Genomic DNA, 23,373 nt, shown 5'->3' on the forward strand with positions numbered 1-23,373 from the left:
GAAATTTGTACTTTCTTCTTTCGTCAATCGACTGAAGTATTTCATCCACAAGCAAAGGTTCCTTCACAGTTAACTTCATCATGCCTATCATTGTCTTTCAAACATCTGTGATTCCTCTTTTCAGATTTATCCACTTTTCTACAAGCGAATTGTTTATTATGTTATTCCTTACAGCAGTATCCACATGTTGAGTGGAGTTTAAACGTCTCATCCTTCTACAGTACTTCAATATCACACTTCCTTCCACAGCGATTTTTTTGAACGGTTCTTTCAAACATCAGTCTACTCTTCACGATTATTAAAATGTGACCTGACTGTATCTCCTCCTGGGAGCGCCTTATAATCCAATATCTTATCTCTTTCTGCCTATAATGTAATCCAGCTTGTATCTTACCGCGTCTTCAGGTGTTTTCCGCGTATACTTGCTCCGCTTCTGATTCTTGAACAGAGGACTTGCTATTTCCAGCAGAAATTTAATGCGCAGCTCAACTATTCTTTCTCCTCTTTCATTCCTGCTATCAAGCCCATACCCTTCCACAGCCCTCTCTTCTACTTCTTTCCCTTCAATGGAGTTCCCACCCCAGAAGACTATTATATTTTCATCTTCCCCTACACAATGAAGTACTCATTGAATACCCTCATATACTTTCTCTTCTTCTTCATCCTCACTTCTGTTTGCGACGTCGGAATGTATACCTGAACTGTTGTTGTCGTTGTTGGTTTGGTGTCGATTTTGATGAGATTACCGTGTCACAGAATTCACAGTAAACCACTTTCTGACCGACCTTCCTATTCATAACGAAACCTACAACCGTTATACTATTTTTTGCTGCTGTCTTTCCGTTTCACTTCAATGACACCCACTATGTCGAGATTGACCATTAGCATTTCCATTTTCAGATTTTGTAGACATCCACTACGTTCAGTTTGGTGACATTCCACGCCTTACTCGTAAAATATTACTGTTTCATTCAGTATTGCATCATTTTCTCATCGCTACCTCCCCCATAGATATTCCCCACCCCTCCACCCCATCCTGGAGAGCCGAATGGGGGACTAATCCGGAATCTTTTGCCAATGGAGAGGTAATCATGACACTTTCTACAATTACAGGTCACCTGTCTTGTGGCTACTCATTAGGTGCCTTTAATGCAGTGATTTCCATGCCCTTTTTCATCTTCACACCGTTGATCAATGGAGATCCACGCGCCTTTTTGGAGAAGTATCTTATCCCAATGTCATCAAAGTGCCCTGAACTTCTGTCCGCTCCTGCGCCGTCTTTGACAAGGTCGTTGGCTGAACGGGGAGTACCTGTTAAGCTGGATGTCTTCAGCCGTCACTGTTGATACTTTTATTCAAAATTTGAGCAGTGACTAGATTCATACCGTGCACCCGCGACGTTTTGATTACAGCCAGAGACACTTCCCATGATCACAAGTACACTCTTTCAGCCATTGTCAAAAAGGCGCACCCGTTGTCCTAGATAGGGCACTCTGAATTACTATTTGACCTTTATATCGAGCAACTTCCTCAACGTACGGTATTAAATTGTGCGTTCAACGTAATGCGACCTAGGGGAACACACACATTTAATTATACCAAGAACAGTTTGTTCTTAAATGTTCAGATGTGTGTGAATTCCTAAGGGACCAAACTGCTGAGGTCATCGGTCCCTCACGGAGCGAGGTGGCGCAGTGGTTAGCACACTGGACTCGTATTCGGGAGGACGACGGTTCAATCCTGCGTCCGGCCATCCTGATTTAGGTTTCCCGTGATTTCCCTAAATCGCTCCAGGCAAATGCCGGGATTGTTCCTTCGAAAGGGCACGGCCGACTTCCTTCCCCGTCCTTCCCTAATCCGATGAGTGAGACCGATGACCTCGCTGTTTGGTCTCTTCCCCCAAACAACCCAACCCTCATCGGTCCCTACACTTACACACTACTGAAACCAACTTAAACTTACACTAAGAACAACACTCACACCCATGCCCGAGGGAAGACTCTAACCTCCGGCAGGAGGGGCCGCGCAATCCGTGACATGGCGCCTCAAACCATGCGGCCACATGTTCTTAGCTGTAATAACAAGTGACAGCATAGAGGATTTTAATTTAACGCATTATTTTTTGAATGTTCTGGCGGACATTTCCTGTGGCTTCAAACAAAAAAAAAATCAAGCCATTTTGCTGTCAGACTCCTAATTTACATAGACAAAATAATCTTGGAAGTGCACCCCGTGCGTCTAAAATCAAGGTTCCAAATCAGAATTATTTCAATAAATACCGGTGAAATTCGCTTCAGCTCTCTTAAATATTAAAGCTGGCTCAAGACCCTACGAACTTTTAAAGCGGTAGCACACAACTGCTATGAAAGTCCACGATTGCTCCCATGGGAAAATAAACGTCTTCTTAATACTGACATAATTCTTCAAACTCTGAGCCCCACTCCAAAGTAAAAACTTGGAATTTGAAAACGTTGTTCATCGTAAACATTAGGAGTTCTGTGGTCGTTTTCCCCAGACAGTAAATTCTAATCAGACATTCGCAATGAGTCACTAAAACTCGAGAAAGGTTCATCGTTCTACACCCATCGAGATCCTACTCTCTACCTACTCTCTAACAGGCCTTCTCTCTTAAATATTAAAACTGGCTCAAGACCCTACGAACTTTTAAAGCGGTAGCACACAACTGCTATGAAAGTCCACGATTGCTCCCATGCGAAAATAAACGTCTCCTTAATACTGACATAATTCTTCAAACTCTGAGGACCACTCCACAGTAAAAACTTGGAATTTGAAAACGTTGTTCATCGTAAACATTAGGAGTTCTGTGGTCGTTTTTCCCAGACAGTAAATTCTAATCAGACATTCGCAATGAGTCACTAAAACTCGAGAAAGGTTCATCGTTCTACACCCATCGAGATCCTACTCTCTACCTACTCTCTAACAGGCCTTATAGATGCACATCTCACTTCCGGGTAATGGCACCTGAGTAACCATAAAATATTATGAAATACTTAAATGCTATAGTTTTTTTTTACCTAATATGCTCACCAATATCTCAAAATGCGCGCTCGTCTTTACCCTTTATATCGAATATTTAACCTGTCTCTACAACTAATACTACTGGAGAGGTAGAAAAGCATACGAATCGTCATACTCAAAAAACACAAAAGAAAATTTATAATTTTAACTTCTAGTTTGTTTGTGAAGTACACATTTCTATAGAATTTTTCATCTTGTCACAGTGCGATATATCATGCATTAAACAAATAGAATAGTATGTTCGTTTAAATGCTTCTTGTCCCATCCGGCGTAATTCTCAGAAATACTCCTGACTTAAACGTAATCCAAAAATGAAACTAATATTTGTATAGAAAATGCAACTCCGGAGTGCAGGATCGATGTCCCAAAAACATTATTGTATACTTATCAAGTAACTGATCCCACCAGACTAAATTAGAATGCGTCACAGACAGCTTTCATGACCTTTTTTTAAGACGAGTAAATAATTAACTAATTATTTTATCTTTAATATGAATGGCTGGGTTATACGCAATTATTTACTCTGACACAATTATGTTCATTTAAACATCATTTATTCACAAGCAAATGATACATCCACGGTAACTTTAGTGTGGGGTTGTTTGCTTGAGCGATAGAGACAGAGTGAGCTTATTAGGATACCAATACAACTTCACTTTTTCTTGATTTAGCATAGAACAGACACATTACAACAGGTGTGTGCAAAACTACGTTTTCATAGAAAGTTTGTCTATTTTGCATTAATTACTCTCCTGATTTTTAAACAATAATTCAGTATTATGTATGGAAAGCTGAGGATCGAAAGCTTTTTTGTCTTATTCTAGTGCATGCAGTTGCGGCTGATTGACTGTTATATGTAAATAATGAAATATTTAAAATAATTTGCGGCTTTCTCCTACTGCCTGTTAAATAAATACATGTATGACATATCGTCACATAGTAAGACAGCATTTACATTTCGCATATGCCATTTAAAGATTCTATGCCTAGTGTTGCGCAATTTCTTGTATACCTGCTACTATTATTTGAATTGTTATTATGCTTATTCATTTTTAACCTACCGTAATCGTGAAAGAGTTAAATATACCGAAGAGATCTCATTGTCAGCAATTTTAGCATTCAATTTTCTTTCTGATGTATTTGTATTCTGTGTAGATCTGTCAGTTTTCTAAGATTCCTTTCATTCATATTCGTAATATTTGGCCATTTTCGCCCGTTCAGCTAAGTCGGCCATCACTCTTGTGCTCCACACAGTTACACGGGCTTTTCTGTACTGAACCGTACCATTTGCCTTCCCTCCTTGTGGCTGCTAGTTGCTGGATACCTATACGGCACCAGTGAGAGCTCAGTCTTCGACTACCTGCGCCACTTGTATCTCCAGACACACACTCTAATCTGCGCTCAGTACGCACCTAAAACAACTTCTCACCACTTACTCCCACCCTTGCCGGCTTCCGCCTTTACATGACATCCTTGCCAGCATTAAACATTATTCAGGCGCCAAATATTACGGACGTATCATGCAAGATGGCAAATGTATACATCTACCTCAATAATTATTTTATTAAAACAGTGAAGGATAAATTAAGCCCTGTTATATAAACATAAGCTCCACTAGTCTGACCTGCTTGTGGTCCACACATCATTTGCGTACAGTCAGATATCTTCAGAAAATACTTCCTAAAACTTAAAATTGTGTTAAATGAACACACCACCATTTGACTGTACTATTGTCAATTTAATTACGACCTAGGTTTAGGCCTTTTGCGCCATTTTCAAGTAATTGAGCTTATGTCATTGCCATAATTGCAGGACATCAAGCTAAAAATGGGCATTTCCTACTTGATGTCCTGTAATATATGTTAATGACAGAAGCTCCATTACTTGAAAATGGAATAAAAAGCTCAAACCTAGGTAGTAATTAAATAAACACCAATACAGTCAAATGGTGGTGCGTTCATTTAAAACTTATTGCATGACTGTTGCTCAGCAACACCAAGAGCTGTTTAAATTGGTATTAGATGGTACCAAATGCCTTTTTTACATAAATCTCTCCAAGTTCTTGCAGCTTCTACCAATAGCTGTGTCTCATCTACGTTCCTACATTAGTAAATAATTTTCTTTAATTGTGCTAGTTGAAACCGAAAAGCTTTTCTCCTACTGTATTAATAAGTGTATCTGCAATCGTGACCACAAAGCGATTGTCCATCGCTACTCTATCAGACTCTTTCTAAATTTTATTTTTGAATTCAGAATAATTTTGTGAGAGGCTAAATTGTACTGACTTTGCTACTTTGTATGTTTTGATGGTAGATATCTTCGCATTATGTATATGGTTTCTGTTTATAATCTATGTTGTTCTGGTATGGGTACACTTTTATGTAGGCTGGCTGTATCGAACGACAAAAACCTTCCTTCGTCATGGGGTTTTGTGTCCTTTATAATGTGGAAAAATGTCCCAGATTTATCATGAGTATTTTATTACACGCGTAAAATTAGATTATCAGCATATTCAGTTTCTTACTAAGAAAGTAGGTTGGGCTAAAAATGTAATTAATTATTGAATGGATTGGAATTGATTTTTGTCGGATTAGGGTTGTAGGGGTAGAGATGGTGTTCACTGGTACAGAACTATGGATGATTTGTTTTCCTGGTCTGTGAAGATGGTATTACATTTTTTATTGATTTTTTAGCTTTGCATTAAATCTATGTTATCTTTACATAACTTCAACTTAATTTCAAACTTCATAATAATACTATTGGGACAAAGCTGGTTCTAGTGCATTTTTGTTTGTGCAGGTTGCATGTTGCATACATGCAGGGGGAATCACAAATTCAGGGACAAATTATATCGCTCCCCTTAACCTACTAATTAATACTAAATTGTGGCGCTACAGACTTCAAAATGGTGGTCTAATAGTGAACTGCAAATTAATTTTGTGGCCAGGTGAGATACGTATCTAATGAAAGAAAAAGTTACTGTAAGTTCTATTGTTTATTGTAAATCTCACACTATAGAGTGCAGTAGTTTCACTGAAGTATAATATAAACATCTTACTCACTGGCAAATTATAATACACGCCAAATCCGATTGCAGATCTTTCCGTTTTTTATCAGCATTATTGTGTTGTATGACAGTGCTGATGTCAGTCCATGTGTTAGACACGGTTCCTATGAATCCCGAAATGCTACCTAATTCAAACATTATATTATGCTCCAGTGAGAGCTGCAAAGTGAAACGATAACTTCTCACTCCGAATTCTGCAAGCAGAATTTGAAATGTTTCTCTTACTAGCACTTACTAGCTATAGACAGTATCCTTTCTTAGTTCCTCCTGTCTTCCCTCTTAACATTCGCCCCTCCTTCAAGAGCCAAACCTAGCGTCTCACAAGAAGCTATCCAACAATAAGTGTCAATTCTCCTGGAGCATCTTCAAACTTCTCAATAGTTTTCCGTAGCTTCTGTGACAAACCTTTCCGAGCAATTAAATTTCCCCTTATTCGAGCCCAAAGTTGTATAGATATTGAAAGGAATTTCTTTCGGCTCTGTCCTGCCGATGCCTCAAAGGACAGCGTTTTGTGTTACAGCATGACGTTTCCTGTGACCCTCCTACGATTCCTATCTGCTTTATATATATGAGGGGCCAGTTACAAGTACTTTTTGGATGGGAAAGCTGCAGTATCACGCGTATAGAATCCTCACTCGTCGCCTGCTGAAAGCGTAGAGCGTTAAATACCTGCAGCCTTCAGAGAGCCTGCGTAGTGTCTAACAGCAAATTTCTCTCCTATCCGAGGACTGACTCCATCTTCTCTGCATTTTCCACCCAAATCTCACTGTTGCCCATCTTCCAGGACCTTTACTGTACTCTACAACGCCCTCACGCCGGAAAAATCCTTTAGAAATGTGGGAGCAGTCGTCATCTCGTGCAGTATTCCAACCAATCCCTGTGGCCGTCTTGACTGCCTTGGTGTTATTTGGTGGTCACATTGTGTCGCCTCGCGGTGGGCGTCTCCTCATCCCGTCCAGTACACACAACAGTCATCGGTAAACACTGTTCTACCTGGCATCGATGTCACCTTTTACAACCTACGTTAAATTAATGGTGCCCTTAAGCACTTTTAATTTGCTGTCCGTCTGTGAAATTGCCAGCCCATCCAAACACAAGTCTCAAGAAACAGACTGTCTATATGTCGCTGTGTCAGCTCCAGTTTCTCATGTCTTATCTTCGTGGTCCTTGCACGAAATGTATTCTGGCGGCAGTAGAAATCTTCTGCAGTTGGCTTGAAATGTCAGTTCTCTAAACGTTGTCAATAGCAATATTTGTGAAGAACATCGCCTCCCCTCCAGGGATTCCCGTGTAAGTTCTCGAAGCACTCAGCCATTAATCTGTCGGGAGCCACTGGGAATGCTTCCACAGGGCTGTGTTCTGAGGGAAACCAGGTCTGCAAGCTTATACACGTTTGGCAGTGGCGGTCTTGGTTACTGTTCACATGTGTCCAGTGGCGGCGGTGAGGACGGCGTCACGGGGTCGGAGAAGAGAGTGAAACATTTTACCGCCTCCATTTTACTGCTGAGACCTGTCGGTCTCAGCAAGATTAGTTCGGTATCATTATCACCAGAATTTTAAGTGACTTGCATCCATCAGCTTGACAAGGCACCCGCAGAAATAACGTAATTAACATTGGATTTCTTCAGCTATTTGATAACGGTTGCCACCTATGTTGTTACTGAAGGATGTGGCTAAATAGCCCATGATAACTCCCAGGCTGTAAGGCCTCTAGTGAGTGTAATCCAACCACAGGAAAGAAATTGCACATCATGCAATGGAACTCTCATGATCAGTTTAATTAATTACTCAATCAATCACTCTGGGCATGTGGAAGCGAGGGGGAGAGTACCAGGGACATTATTCGCGAGTTGGAGCGGCTATCGGAGGTTTCTTCGTTGCGACGAAATCTTTAACATCCACATGCATCGGGAGAGACGAGCATCGTACAGCTATATTACCTAATTTATGCGGTGATAAATAGTATTAACCTGATGTATACAACTCATCATTGGTGCTACCTCAAGAGTCTTTGTAGGTGGCAGGGCATTTAGATACTTTACCCTTTTAGCGATGAATTTTATCTGAAGGAAGGAAAATTTTTATTTATGTGGTAATGCTCTTAGATGATTTTTTAATTATTTTAGGCGCAAGATTTATAGAAACATATGTACCCGTTTCCAAAATATACTTTGTACGCTTGGCCTCATTTTATGGACTGAAGTAACTAATTACAAAATGTTCTCTATTTTCATAAGTAGTAAAATAGTCATTCAATAATTACCATGCAATATGACAATAACAATATTGAATTATACAGTGGAATATAGCAAACCAACCACATCCGTGTATTCTGGTGGTCACGGGTGCCCAAGGGTTGGCAGCACTTGCTCATGATGAAAGGGTTGAACATTCACAAGTATTTACCTAAGGTGTCCATTTGGAAAAAATACTTCTGTTGCAGCTACGAGACAGTAAAATTTAATGTACACAGTTGTGGTCAGAGGATTTGAAAGGGTTAAGAGAGTTCGGATGTGAGGAGGTATCCTGTGGTAGAGGTAGAAGACGCTTTTAGTACGCCATCATAAGGCAACAATGAGTTTAATAATCTTGTTGTGGCATTTGCTGTGTTATTCAGTGGTTTGGTATTTAACTAATTTGTAAATGGAAATGATAACCTTATTTTATTACATTGAGTAATTACTAAATAATTTTTCTCCCGGCTAAAGATTTGATCAAGTTGCTAAAGTACTCCAAGTTAATGTCGTGTTAAAGTGTTGACTGTAAGTTGTGTAAGTGTCACTAAATAACAGTTAATACAACAGATTCCTTACAACTATTGATTAAGATGGAAGCAGTTATCTTCAGCAAAATGATCGTTAAAACCACCGAATATCAGCCGCGCACAATACTGACGTATGTTACCTGAAACAATATTCTTCGCAACTCGCGCGTAATTAATTTCGGCTCCATACATCAGCTAGAAAAATTTCTTATAAGGATCGTGCTATGAGCACTGCTTTTAAAAAACCAATCTGATTGGAATTATTTTCATGAAAATGAGTTCGGGACCACCGGTGCACATTTATTTTTACACATTTGTACTACGTTCGGCATTTATGTCTGCAGAGTTGCGTAATTTGAATTTGCCGCTGAGGTAATTGTTAAGATGGCGGCAGACAATTGATAGAGACTTTCTATTGTTAGACCAAATAAGTAAATATTTGCAATGATTACTACACATTATATTCGTATTGTGCTCTATTTAGACTTCATCAAGCAAACATTTGATTTTTTTCTAAGGAAAACACAGACAAAAACGCGATACAAATCGCTATCATCCATGGCTGCGCTGCTTGCAGCGGAAAGAAATAATTAACACAGATAATGCTTACTGAGAGAGGAATTAAAGTTACAAATAATTGTTCACTGATATTTATAATAATAATGAACTCTATTTTCAAGTAATAATTAACAAATAATTACAATTTCTTAACAGACCTCAGTTCGATATGCGTCCGCAACCGACAAAAGCCAACCAACAAAAGGTAAAAACAAAGGAAGACAAACGCAGATGATAAAAGGAATTTACAATTATCATTGTCTTTGTAAGATACACATCGATATGTCCAATTACATCATAGAATATTATATAAATAATTAATATTTGTCGTTATCACTATTTTTTTCATATTTCGAATGGATAATGTTTATAACTGTTACAGGCATAATTTCCTCTCGTCGCACTGTAGCTAAAATTTATCTCGTGGATGTTACATTGTCCTGTGATGCAGAACGTAACAGATGTTAAGCTGATGAGAACAGATTTATTTTTACGTGATGAGATAATACATAGTGGAAATATAACCTATGCCATATTTCTGCTGGAGATTTTCCCAACAGGTAAGAATACTTTACCGATGTCAAGACGCGTGTATCTTCCAGTTTCTTCTGTCTCCGAAAATTACTCGTATAAAAGGGAGGAATGTACACTTCATACGAGAAATTCGAGGTGCATCGTCAACAACAACAACCCCCACCCCTCACGGTTCGGATTGGGTAAAGTAGATTTTTAAAAAAGGGGGGGGGGGGGGGAAACTACAGTTGTAACTATATTTCCAAGTCGCACCTGCCTGTCTTGCAGAGCGCAGCAGCTAGTGGTAGGGGTGGGCAAGAGGCTACGACCAACTGGAAGCCACGGCCTAGCCTCACGTGCCCGGAGCCACTGGGACAAGCTGCGGTTGCCTCTGGATGGCCTATCAGCGAACTAGCCAGTATGCTAATTGAGGAGCAGAGTGTGTTGCATTACAAGATTCAATATGACGAGTGTTTGCGCTGGACGATTATTCTTCTCATTTAAATTGATTGGTTGATGTTCGGGAGTCACAGCGACAGTCTCTCTGGCCTCTAAGTGATTAATACGGCCAGTTGTGGCTACCTGGAGATGTGCACACACCTGCCAATACACGTGCAGGTCTCTAGTCCTCTCGCAGTTGGTGAGACCACTGCTCCCCATCTATCGGCTGATGATACGTGCCTCACAGTCGCTAGTGTGTGAGATTGGAAGGTTTTGTAAGATGGAAATGTTTTGGTGGAGGAGGGTGCTTGTGTTCTCAAACATCGAATCATAGGAGACCTCAGATATTTTTAGCACTATGATCTATTTGTAGCGGAAATTTATTTACTTGATTTACAAAATGTTTTTTTTATGATTCTCAAACGCTAAAAATCTGTTTTTCTGTAAAGAAGAATCATCCCAATGTTGTGGTGATGTTTTAAGTTATCTATTTGACTCTTGTAAATTATTAAACAATTAATTTGCTAAGGTACGCAAACAGACTATTTCCTGCCAACCCTGTAATCATGTACAATCCACTGGCGCATCCATAATTTTCCTATGAATTTCATTTCGAGTTACTCAAAAATTTAATCACGATTTAAACAATTAACAAAATTTGCGAGAGAGAAGGAACTTCAAGATAATGATTCCTAAAACGTTGAGGGACCAAAAATGGATGCAGAATTTGGTTGCTGTAATTTTGAGACAAGTTAAAAATTTAGCCAAAATGGTAGCAACCTTTAAGAATTACTAAAACTTTAAGAGTTCGTGGATCTTCCTCCTGGAGACGTAGGGATACAGTGTGAACTGCCTTTCTGTCCCGTATCTGAGATAAAGTGGGAAACCTCTGTCGAGAAAAATACGTCATCCCCTTTGTCTGAGCGAAGAGGGTTCGCCCCTACTCCTGCCCCTACTGATAGCAACGGCTCTACTTTTAGAAGTAGGAAGCGTAGAGGAATAGGGCTCCAACATATCCACGTCCGGCGTGGGAATTGGGGAAGCAAACGAGACTCTTCCATTCTTTTGCAGGGTTTTCTCAAGAGATAGGATTATAGCTGAACAGGAGGAGAAAATGAGAGCTCTTCAGGCTGATTGGGACAGAGCAAGGGAGGAACTCAAGAGGTTAAGTGGGGAGGAGGGTAAACAGCGGTGGGAAGTGGTAGCTGGGAACAGGGGCCACAGAAAGAGGACAGTGCCTGACAGTTTCCCAATTGGCACAACCAATAGATTTGCTTTGCTACCACAGATAAGTAAGGAAGAGGCTCCAGTAGAAGTAGATGTGGTTAAAATGCAACAGAATCTCACTAGGAAACCAACTGTTTCAAAAAAAGTAGAAAGTAAGAGGAAAGTTCTGTTGCTAGGTAGCAGCCATGGAAGAGGTGTGGGCTAGATTTTGCAGGAAAAATTAGGTGACAGTTACCAGGTCACAAACTTTTTCAAGCCAAGTGCAAGCCTTAGCCAGGTGGTAGAGAATATAGGTTCCTTGTGCAAGGGTTTCACAAAGCAGGAGTAGGGAAACAGTATTGACAGGGATCAGGGCTACAGTATTGAGTGTGACCTGGTGAAAATAGCCTCGGCAACGACCCATTACAGTGTTGGGCTGGTGCCTGCTTTCGTGTGGCATGATCAGCCCGAGTTGAATCGCTCTGTCAGGCGGGTAAATATGGAGTTCAGTTGCGTAGGGCGGCTGTTGAGGCTATTGATAGGGGGACTTCACAAGGCATGGCCTACACCTCAATATGAAAGGGAAGGGTAAACTGGCAGGGTGCATGGGGTCTTAATTATATACAATGCAAATAATTTTAAATTTAGTAGCTGTCTGTTCGGTTACGCTGTCTTCTAACCGGTTGGCCCTGACTAGTATTAGTACGCAGTCTGACTGCATAGAATAACAACAAAGAATGAAAGGAAATTTCCGTTACCACAATTAATTAATTAAGTCCCCAGCAACTATAAAAGCTACGAAACAAAAACTACGAACAACAAAGCACAAGTGTAACTGTTCTGTGTGTGGAAGTGTGATTCAACGTACACATCTGGCACTGTTCTTCCTCAATTAAGACAAGATATTTTAAATACCATTTACACTGAATTAATTAAATAAAACTGAAATACTATAATTGCACGTAGAAACCCGAATTATAGTCTAATACATGAACACAAGCCAGATGCTTTGTTGACTGAACCTGTGACCAAGAGGCATTGTTAGTTAGAAAATTTTAAAAATATAAAAAAATGTTTTTTACCTTCATATATATTGACTAAAAATACACTCTGATCATTACAACATCTCCATTCGAACAACATATGCTGTCTAGCCCATCAAAACAACTGCACACGACATGGCCTCAAATAGTACAGCTATGAACATCCTCTCAGCAAAGCACTAACCACCACAACTTCTGAACAAGCACTGCCAGTGGAGGCGGCGGAATAAAACTCTTTGGCGCAATCTCTGGCGCTGTGACTCAGTGTAGCCACCTTTCAAGGGTTGTTAGCGAAATCCGTAAGCGGGAGACTAGTACTCATGGATGTCCCTCTTTTTTAGACTAATATCAGTGTCCAATGAGAAGTTCAGGCAGGCAGGTGCTAAAGAGGTCCAAAAGTCACAAAATTCTCACAACAGTAAAGTAAATAATAATGTTATCATATTTAACCAAAATATTGGTGGATTAAAGAAAAAAGTAGATTCTCACAAAAGTAAAGTAAAAAATTTGTTACAATTTTCACCAAAATATCCCAGGATTGAAGAATAAAGTAGATGAGCTCCTGGTTTGTTTAGATGACATTGAATCTTATAATGTTATAGATATACTATGCCTCTCTCAGCATCACATTGTGTCTGATATGGAAAAGGTAAATATCAGTGGTTATACACTAGCTGCACATATGAGTAGAGAGAATAAGGTGAAAGGAGGAGTTGCCATATATGTCAAAAGTTATCACTGTGTAGAAAGCTCAGATACAAAAAAGTTTTGTCTAGAGCAAAATATAGAAGCATGTGCCTGTCGACTTAAACTGAAGGAGGGCTCTTTGATAATTGTAACAGTATATAGGTCCCATTCAGGAAACATTCATTTATTCCTGGAAAACTTGGATGCCTTGTTGTGCTATCTGTCAGATAGGGGAAAGCAAATTATTATTTGTGAGGACTTCAAAAATGGCTCTGAGCACTATGGGACTCAACTGCTGAGGTCATTAGTCCCCTAGAACTTAGTACGAGTTAAACCTAACGATCCTAAGGATATCACAAACATCCATGCCCGAGGCAGGATTCGAACCTGCGACCATAGCGGTCTTGCGGTTCCAGACTGCAGCGCCTTTAACCGCACGGCCACTTCGGCCGGCTGTGAGGACTTCAATGTTGGTTCACTGTAAGAGTGTAATAGGAAGAATGACCTGGAAGTATTGTATGGTTCTTTCAATTTGACATATGTCATTAATTTTCCTACTCGGGTAGTAAAGGACAGCAGCACATTGATAGATAACACTTTTGTAGACCAAGATAGGTTTAAAAACATAAATTCTTGTCCTGTTGAGAATGGACTTTCTGATCATGATGCTCAGCTAGTTACAGTATATGACATAGCTCCATTCACTAATTCAAAAGTACCCTCCACAGTTGTGCGTTCAATTACTGACTCAACAATTAGAAATATCAGAGAAAATCTTCAGCAGTTTGGCTGGGATGAGGTGTACAATGAACCCTACGCTAATTTAAAATATAACTTATTTCATGATACACTTGTAAGAGAATTTGAAAACTGTTTCCCCAGGAAAGTAGTTAAATCTAATCTTAAGAAACCATGCAAAAAACCTTGGCTTACTAAATGAATAAAAAATCTTGTGACAACAAAAGGGAACTGTATCTAACAACAAGAAAGAAATAGACCCAGAAACAGCCAAATATTATAAAACTACTGTGCTACATTAACAAAGGCTACTAAAAAGTCCAGAGGCATGTGCATCATGTCTGAGATTAATACCTCTGATAACAAAACCAAAACAATTTGGAATGTTATTCCAAGGGAGACAGGGCAACCAAGAGTACAGGATGATGGCACCACCATCAAAGTGAATGGAAACTAGATAAACAACAAGCCCAAAGTCAAAAACATTTTGAATAACAGTTTTTTAAATGTTGAAGAGAAAATAGGATCTAAATGTTCATTAGACGAAGCAAGGCAGTTAATGGAGGAGGCCTTGCCCACACCATTTGATACAATTGAAGTTCCACCCACCTCTCCTTCTGAAATTAGGAAGATAATAAACTCTCTCAAGAACAAAAGCTCACATGGAATTGATGGGATTTTCAGCAGGATAATAAAAGCTCGTTCCCAAGAATTAAGTGGGATTCTTAGCCACATATGTAATAACTCTCTGAAGCAGGGTATTTTCCCAGACTGACTGAAGTATGCCATTGTTAAACCACTGCATAAAAAATGGGATACTTCTGATGTTAGCAACTACCGCCCAATCTCTCTTCTGACTGCCTTATCCAAAATTCTTGAAAAAGGAATGTATTGTAGAGTAGCTTCACACCTTTGTAAAAATAAAGTTTTAACAAATGCCTGTTTCGTTTCCAGAAGGGTTTTTCGACGGTAAATGCTATTATATGCTTTCACTAATGAAATATTAAATGCTCTGAGTAACTGGAAGTCACCCGTTGGGATTTTTTGTGATCTATCAAAGGCTTTTGATTGTGTAAATCATGGAATACTTCTAGATACGCTCGAGTACTGTGGTATGAATGTGACAGTGCTCAAATGGTTGAAATCATATCTAACTGGAAGAGTGCAGAAAGTTGAAATAAGCAGTTCACATAATATTCAAAAAACTGGTGTTTTCTTAAACTGGGAAACAATCAAGAACGGGGTGCAACAAGGTTCGGTCTTGGGTCCTCTGCTGTTCTTAATATGTGTTAATGACTTGCCATTCTATATTAACGAAGATGCAAAGCTGGTACTTTTTGCTGATGATACTAGTATAGCTGTCACACCCAACACACAAGACTTAACTGGTGAAATTGTAAACGATGTTTTTCAGAAGATCATTAAGTGGTTCTCTGCAAATGGGCTCCCATTAAACTTTGACAGAACACAGTATACACAGTTCCACATAGTAAATGGAATGATACCATTAATAAATATAGACTTCGAGCAGAAATCGGTAGTTAAGGTAGATTATTCAAAATTTCTAGGTGTATGCATTGATGAGGGGTTGAACTGGAAAAAACACACTGAGGATCAGCTGAAACGTTTGAGTTCAGCTACTTATGCTATTAGGATCATTGCAAATTTTGGCGATATACATCTCAGTAAATTAGCTTAGCACGCCTATTTTAATTCTCTGCTTTCGTATGGTATCATATTCTGGGGTGACTCATCATTGAGTAAAAGAGTGTTCATTGCACAAAAGCGTGTAATCAGAATAATTGCTGGAGCTCATCCACGATCATCCTTCAAACTCTTATTTAAAGAGATAGAGATCTTCACTATAGCCTCACAATATATGTATTTACTTATGAAGTTTGTTATTAACAATCCGAACGAATTCGAAAGTAATAGCAGTGTACATGGCTACAACACTAGGAGAAAGGATGGTCTTCACTACAGAAGGTTAAATCTAACTTTGGCTCAGAATGGGGTAAATTATGCTCGCACAAAGTCTTTGGTGACTTACCTAATAGCATCAAAAGTATGACAGATAGCCATATAGCATTTAAAAGGAAATTAAAAGAATTTCTTAATGGCGACTCCTTCTATTCATTAGATGATCTTTTGGTTATAGTAAGCGGGTAATTTCCTCAACCACCCCCCCCCCCCCCCAAAAAAAACACTGTCGTGTAATATTTTGTGTAATGTAATATCTTGTATAGACACCTTTTGTTACCCTGAGACGTTCCACGTCATTACGAAGTGTCGTATTCATGATCTATCGAACAAGTACTAATCTAATCTAATCTCTAATCCTACCCCATTCAGTTTGAGCTTCGAGTAGTTCTAGAAGCTGCACTTGCGTCACCGTCGCTATCGTGCCTTGCTACAGGAATTTACCGCTTTTTCGTCAGTAGCATCTCATCTGTGGATCACCTTGAAAAGAACGCAGCGCATTCGCTAGCCGATTCGTTCGCCAGGCAGGAGGGCGTACACTGTCCAGTCACATCAATACGACCCCCGCCTACATTCGATCTCAACTTGCAGCACTAGCAATGGAGAACATATAAAGCGTGTTTGGTGGAGAGAGGGGGGGGGGGGGGTCTTGGAATACTACGCAGTCACACTGGACTCGCATTCGGGAGGACGACGGTTCCATCCCGCGTCCGGCCATCCTGATTTAGGTTTTCCATGATTTCCCTAAATCGCTCCAGGCACATGCCAGGATGGTTCCTTCGAAAGGGCACGGCCGACTTCCTTCCCTAATCCGATGAAACCGATGACCTCGCTGTTTGGTCTCCTCCAAAAAGCAACCCAACTATGCAGTCGTTGTAATGCAGAAACGCAACGATTTATCTGACGTCCAAGAAGTCTGTGATCTGCTCGCTTGGCCCGTGGTTAAAGTATACCTTGCATCAAAAATGCTACCAGTACCAAGGCAACTATAGTGCTCCGCGGGCCATAGAAGACAGTGGTGAACGACGGCTGTGGATGTGTATGCTGACGAACAGACGTGCAACTGCTGAGCGACTCACCACCAGTATGAAACATGGGGCTACCTGCAGTGTCTCAACGACCGATCAGCGAGCGTTGCTGCGCATGGGCCTCTGTAGCAGGCGCGTACCTGATGCACCCATGCTGCCTGCTATTCTTATACAACGAAGGCTGGAGTTTGCAGTCCAGAACCGCAACTTGATGTCCACGAAGTGGTGACAGGTGACATATTCAGGTGAATAACGTTTTATGCTTCACTGGACACATGATCTTTGCTGTCTACGGCGTGAAACGTCTGAGAGCAATCACCCTGCATCAATCGCCGGAAAAGTCTAACCGGGGAATATTTTCCTGTCATTCCCTCGGTGACCTCGTCATTCTGGAAGGCAGAATGGATCAACAAGTATACTTCTATCTCTGGGATCCATGGTCACCCGTACACGCAGTTTTTTTTATCCTTGGTACAATGGCACTTACCAACAGAACAGACGACCGTCGGTCATCTGGCACCAAGCCTGGGCTAATATCAACAACCCAGCCCTTCCCACGGAAGTTTCAGCGCTATGGTATCGTGTCGTAAACAATTTAATACCCACTAATCATCGCCTGGCGGCCATCCGCCTACGGCCCTCGGCTGCTTGCGGCCGATGTGGTGACGTAGACACCAGAGAGCATCGTCTCTTATGCCCTCACGTCACAGAAGTGTGGGACCTTGCACGTGTGCTATTAGCGCTGATCGGTGGGACGACACCAGACAATGTGTCAATCGACTGGTTCCTTACCCCTGATATTCAGACCATCCCCCGAACACGACGTAACGCAATGGTGTGGCTCTTGGCCCACACCATTTTCACGATCTATGACCTTTCCCTCACCGATGCTGTCTCTTTCATGGACTACCTGTGGAGCCAGCAATTGGCTGAGTTTACCCCTGGATCCTTGTCACTTGGACTTTCAAACTACCCTTGACTTGCCTATACCCAAGATTTGACATTGGCCTTCTGGGCATCACTAGAGTAGACGTTTCTATGCTACTGATAATATGGCAATTGGTAACATGGGAATTGTGTGAACCTTGTATGAACAATTATTGGAAAATTAGAAAACACGTAATCTATCTTAGAGGATTATTATGGGCGATGGGATTATCTCGCCAGTTTCGTTTTCATTTGTGTGTGCTGCCGTCCCTGTTTTTAATTTGCCTTCATTTCTGTCTTTATTTATTTCTTTCTTTTTCGTTTCTAAAGTCATCACTTGCTTCTCACCTGCAGAGAGAAGTGTATTTCTGAGTAGTGTGTCGTCGCCCCCTGAGGCATAGCAGAGTATGCCTCCGCTTTTATTTTCGGTTTATGGCGATAAGTCTTGCTACTAACAGCACCCTGCTTTGTGTGCTGCGTCGACACTAGAGGATGGCGGCATTTTTGGAGAGGAAAAGGAAGGGCTATAGGGGAGGAAGGAGGCCCAATAAAAATTAAAAAAAAAAAAAAACAGAACAATACAACGAGTCACACAGCTCGCAGCGTATGTGCGTTTTTTGAAGAGCACCAGGATGAGCTTACCGCACTCCTAATCATACACCCGTATTAAAGCCCAATCATCGAGCGAGATGGCGCTGCGGTTACCACACAGAACACGAATTCGGGAGGACGACGGTTCAAACACCGTCCGGCCATCCTGATTTAGGTTTTCCGTGATTTCCTTAAAACGTGTCAGGCAAATAGCGGGATGGTTCCTTTGAAAGCACACGGCCGACCTCCTTCTCTGTTCTTACCTAATCCGATGAGAGCGATGACCTCGCTGTTTAGCCCCAACCCCAAATCAACCAACTAACCAAAACCCAATCGAGAATCTATGGGACCACCTCGAAAGAGCCGTTTGCGCCATGTAACATCAACGGAGAAAACTAGCGCAGCTAGCAGTGGAGTCGGCGTTGTTCAACATCCCTGTTCATACATTCCACAGCATCACTGATTCTCTTCCTGCGCTTTTCGCAACGGTTCGCGTTGCTAAAGGTTGTTATTCAGGCTTTTGACAGCTGATCACATTAATGTGACCGGACAGTCTGTCTCGCGGTACAAACGCAAACCAGCGACGTCAGCGTAGTGTTAGTTCCAAGCGCCTGTTCTGTGTCGTTTGTCTTTGTGAAACGTCAATAATTGGTGCTATCGGCTAAATATAGTTTTTTCCCTTGATTCGAACTTTAGAATATAAAACTATGTTTGTACATCCCCCCCCCCCCAGCGTCCGTCCCCCTTCCTTTCTCTCTCTCTCTCTCTCTCTCTCTCTCTCTCTCTCTCTCTCCCTCTCTCTGCTTCTCGCTCCCTCTCTCTCTCTCTTATTGAAGTGAAATCCTCCCTTGTCTTCCAATATCCAGACAAATCAAGGATCTCTTGCAGATTGGACCTTTATCGACGTCTTCCGCGGCCGAATGCTAGATAGGCAATCAAATTAAAAACCGGGCAGCCTGTTAATATTTGCCGCTCCTGCAAATTGGAAAAAGCTCCTACCATTTTCGACACCTTAAATTGCAGTAGCTGTAGAAGACAGCTGGGTGACGTAGCCACTTCCTCTTCTCTTTCTAAAATTTCGTCCTCAAGTTTGATATTCATACAGCTATCTCTCTTTCCTCCAAAGGTTTCCTTAAGGCCTCTGTCTGTATTCTACCACTTGTGTTTTTTCTCCAGATTTTCATTTTTCCTCCAGCCATTCCTGATTCTTAATTTTAGATAACTGTATTCTCTTTCACCTGCTTTATTCGTTACATTTTTGTTTTCTCCTTTAGTCGATTCAGTATCTTCTACGTTATCCAGGAATTTCTAGTTGGCTTGTCTTATTACACTTGCCGTCGCATATTCCCTATTTCATCTATCGGAGCTACCCGTTCATCTTATAGTGTACCCTTCCCGCTGCGTCAGTCGAAAGCAGCCTAATTATCTTTCAAAAACCATTTTTTAATTCCGTAGTTTTTTGAAATTTCTTAATTTTGTTATCTGCAGTTCATAACCAATAAATTACGATAAAAATCGACATTATCCCCCGTAAATGCAGATATACAGTCAATCTGAAATCTTTCTGTGTACCTAGGTCTAGGTCTCTCCCACGTATACAACCTTCTTTCATGATTAGTAAAGTGTTAGAGATGATTAAATTTTGCTTTGTGCAAAAGTCTCCAGGCAGCTTCCTTTTTCATCCTTTACCCACGGTCTACATTTCCTTACTACTTTTCCTCCTGTTCCTTTACCTATTAGCGAATTCCAGTCAACCATTACAACTAAATTTTTGTCTCCATTGACTGTCTCAATAATTTCGTCTGTCGCATCACATATTCTTCCAAACGCTTCACAATCTGCTGAGCTCGTTTGCATATAAACTTGTATCAGTGTTATCGGTAATAAAAGGAAACATGGGCCGTAGCAGACTACAGACGATGTTTTCTTTTATTAAGCATTCAGAGGCTGTGGCTACCTTCAGAAACATAATATTACTCTTACGTTTGTGCCGGCCGGAGTGGACGAGCGGTTCTAGGCGCAACAGTCTGGAACCACGCGACCGCTACGGTCGCAGGTTCGAATCCTGCCTCGGGCGTGGATGTATGTGATGTCCTTAGGTTAGTTAGGTTTAAGTAGTTCTAAGTTCTAGGGGACTGATGACCTCAGAAGTTAAGTCCCACAGTGCTCAGAGCCATTTGAACCATCTTACGATTTTTGCTTTGTGTCTATCTTGGCTACAATATACGGTCACTGTTCTGTTCACAGTTGGCTCTTGATTTAGTGGTTATCGTCGCTGCCTCAACATCGCGGGATTCAGGATTCGATTCTCGGCCGAGACGGAGAACTTCTTCGCACGGCGCAGGGTGTTTCTGTTGTCCTAATCATTCCAGCTCGTAAATCGCCGAAGTGGCGCCACATGGAAAAGACATGCACCAGGCGACTGTACAACGCTAGACGTGGCCTCTTGTTCAGCTTGTGTCATACCATACGAACATGCCACATAATCTTACCAACATTCCACTTCTCTCGCTATTAGGCCCACTCCCACATTACCCATATTTGACTTTATACTGGTAACGCAGTAATGACCTGACGAGATGCCCTTCCCTCCAGGGCACTTTAATAATCCCCATTGTATCTAACCTCTGCCTATCCATTTGCCCTTGTAGATTCTCTAACCTACCTACCCGATTAACAGGTCAAAGATTCCACTCATCGCTCTGTAGAATGCCAATTTTGTTTTCCCTGTTGACGACATCTACTGATTAGCCTCCACCCGGAGATCCGAGTGGGGGAGTATTTTACCTTCTGAATACTTTACCGAAAGGGATGCCATCATCACTAAGCCGTACCGTGTAGCAATACCGCCTCTGGAAAAAGATAACAAGTGTAGTTTCTCCCTCTTTACAGCCGTTTGCAGTACCAGCACAGCAAGACCATGATGGCTAACGTTACAAAGACAGATCACTCAAGCATCTGGACTGTCGGCCCTGCAACTACTGCAAAGGCTGCTGCCCGTCTTCAGCAACCCTGGGTTAGTGTGGGGTCTCCCTCGATACCTCTCTGTTGCCGTTGTATGTACTGTGCGGGTATCTGTATCGTTGAGGCACGCGAGCCAACACACCTCGACAAGGCCCTTGACTCATGGACGTAACACAGTATAAAAAGGTTTTCCATTTCATGGCGTCTCAGTAAAGCTAGCAGTATGCAGAGTGCGGTGAAGACAACAGTGCTGGTTGCGGAATTGATTTTATTGCTTTATTTATTCGTGACATGCGTTTCACCTAACACAAGACATCTTGAGATTGATCAGTATCCCATGGTAAGTGGGTTTTGGTGCCACGAGTAGGGCACCGACAAAAATTGAATGCCCCGTCATATGCAGTAAAATAAATCGAAGGAAGCATATGTTCACGTCATATGTACGAAAGCATAACATCCGACAACCATTCAGGTGTGTGTACCATAGGTTATCGTGAGTTACAGTTCAAACATATGACCAGAACACATACCTGCTGCTCTTTATTGTACTGAACGTTGCGAAGGCAGTCCGTTGTTGGCGAGGGCCTAATCGTGGCACCCAAAACCCACTTTCCAGTACTAGACAGGTCAATCTGAAGATACCTTGTATTAGGCGAAACTAGAGTCATGAATAAATTAAGCAGTACAATCAGTTCTGCTACTAACACTGTTCTTTTGACCACATCAACACGTAAGAAAATATACATTAGGGTAATTAACTGGAATGAGAAACGTAGCAACCCTGTTCCATCTGGAGAATAATTGTGGGAAAGAAACCCGATGAGTACAGAATGACCAAGTGTGATGTGGAGTATCGAATCAGCAGCCTCTACAATAGGATAGACGTCTGTGAAACATTCCTCTTGACATGATTTACAGGGCTAGTCATCCTATTTTATCGAGTTATACATGCTAAGGTGTTGATCGCTTCAAAGCCTGTTTGCAGTGCCACACAAATGATAATACAGTCGCATTAAAAAAAAATGAGAAAGAGAGAGAGAGAGAGAGAGAGAGAGAGAGAGAGAGAGAAACCTTGGCGCAGAAATTCAATAATTATTAAAGTTAAAAATCACTTACATACGTCAGAGAAACACTATGCTGTGCACTATCGCTCAGTGGAACCCGTATCTAACTATATTTACCTGTTCTCTACACTTTTCGGTCTCCTGATCCTCTAAATACAGCGCGCATCTGTGTGTGTGTGTGTGTGTGTGTGTGTGTGTGTGTGTGGGAGTGTTGGAGAGGGGGGTGGGGGGGGCATGGGGAGAGGGAAAGAGAGAGAGAGAGAGAGAGAGAGAGAGAGAGAGAGAGAGAGAGATAAATCGCTATGGTGGAGGTGTCAGTACAGGAATACAGCATGATGGGGAGACAGCCACACCACACCACACCACGCCACACCCCCGACAGCAGTCAGTGACAAATGGAATAAGGTAATAAGCCCCAACGGGTGCAACAATAACGTGTCGATATCGCGCCGTGTACTGCCCAGTAGCGGGGACTGTACGTATTCGGCGTCGGTGATAAAATATAATTCGCGCATTAAATTCGGAATTAAAAATGACCGCACGTTTCCAATGGCGAATATTGGACGTGTCGTTCGGTTCAGTGACGACGAGGGCGTTATAATAGCTGCGGTCGGTGAACGGCGCGGCCGTCGATATTTTTGATCGGTGGCGTCTATTCTACGGGCGAAGTTGCTGTGACAGGGTTAAACATTACTCACAAGCATAATGTGCGAGCACGACTTTTTCATTACAGGAACAGCGCAGCCACCTTGGTTTTTACGGA

The sequence above is a fragment of the Schistocerca americana genome, chromosome 4, assembly GCF_021461395.2.
Source record: "Schistocerca americana isolate TAMUIC-IGC-003095 chromosome 4, iqSchAmer2.1, whole genome shotgun sequence".
Taxonomy (NCBI): domain Eukaryota; kingdom Metazoa; phylum Arthropoda; class Insecta; order Orthoptera; family Acrididae; genus Schistocerca; species Schistocerca americana.